The sequence below is a fragment of the Chinchilla lanigera genome, unplaced genomic scaffold, assembly GCF_000276665.1.
Source record: "Chinchilla lanigera isolate Chin_1 unplaced genomic scaffold, ChiLan1.0 scaffold00170, whole genome shotgun sequence".
Lineage (NCBI taxonomy): Eukaryota > Metazoa > Chordata > Mammalia > Rodentia > Chinchillidae > Chinchilla > Chinchilla lanigera.
In genome coordinates this window covers 1,526,045-1,527,257 of record NW_004955571.1, presented here as the reverse complement: position 1 = coordinate 1,527,257, position 1,213 = coordinate 1,526,045, and the positions used below count along the sequence as shown (strand labels likewise).

Here is a 1,213-nt window from a genome sequence, read left to right as displayed (position 1 = left end):
GCCTGGGCGCAAGGCGCGGGGGGCTCCCCGGATCTGTTTTGCCGTGACTGGCACACTATTCTCATCATTGAGAAAGTATTGAGTTCTAACACCGATCCACTCTAATAGCAGTCACCTTTCCACTGGAACTGTGGTCCAGAGCTCTAGCCCAGGAAGTGGTGGCTGCGGTGGTGGTGGTGGTGAGGAGCAGGACAGTCAGCAGGAATCTGAAACTCCTGATCCAAGTGGAGGCTCTTTAGGAACAAGGGAAGAAGACAGGAATGCGAGATTTCATCAGTTCCACAGGTCATGGGGAAGAGCTGTGGGGCCAGCAGCTCCTGTCCTGGCTGGCTTTGAAAGGCACTGGAAAATGCAGAATTCATTGCTGTGCCAGACAGTTCATCTCCCCTAAGTGGAGCATTTTCTGAATCTGAGGAAGATACCCTGCCCTATGAAGGGTTACAAAGACTCAAAGTAGCCTCCAAACTGCCTATGGAGCCTAAGGAGCTTGGCTACTCAGGCTGATTCCTGCAGTATCATATGCTGGGAAGGGAGCACTGTTGACTCCTCTTGCCTACGGGTGTAGCACTCTGTAGGTGATAGCTGAGGGATTGCAGGGTCTGGTGTTAAAGTGTCTGGCTGAGCAACAGAAGCTACAGCAAGAAAATCTCCAGATTTTTACCCAACTACATGAGCTGAATTAGAAATTGGAAGGAGGGCAGCAGGTGGGGATGCATTCCAAAGGAACTCAGACAGCAAAGGAAGATATAGAAATGGCTCCCAAGACTGACTTAGATGCAGATTCCTCCTGCTGCCTCCAGGGAACAGAGTCCCGGTGATCCAGCCTCTAGTATCCTGAGCCTGCATAGCCCCCAGGAAACGGGGATCCAAAGAACTGAAAAGAGAGAGCAGCTTTCCTGGCTTTGTTTACTTGCACAGAAGGAGCACAAGGCAGAAGCACTGAAGCACTTTCCCTGTAAGTTTGGAGAGTGGCATTGCCTTTTAGATGGGATCTAGAGTGGTTTTTCTTGTTTTGGAGAATAAAAGGGCCCTGTAGCCCTGGCTTTGTCATGCCTGACTGCCATGGCAACAGAAGCTCTATATCTCATCTGTTGATCCCACCTTTGAAGAGGAGACACTATGCTCATATTTATTGTGCTGGTAGCAACTCATACTCTGTTTAGCATTTTCACCACTGATTCTAAACTGCCTTGGGAATTCAGCACCAGGCATC

At 49.7% G+C, this 1,213-nt stretch overlaps 1 pseudogene; it reads left to right on the top strand.

Annotated features, from left to right (window-relative positions):
* Positions 1-818, top strand: part of LOC102028351 — an 8,376-nt pseudogene extending 7,558 nt beyond the window's left edge.
* Positions 819-1,213: the final 395 nt, after the last annotated feature.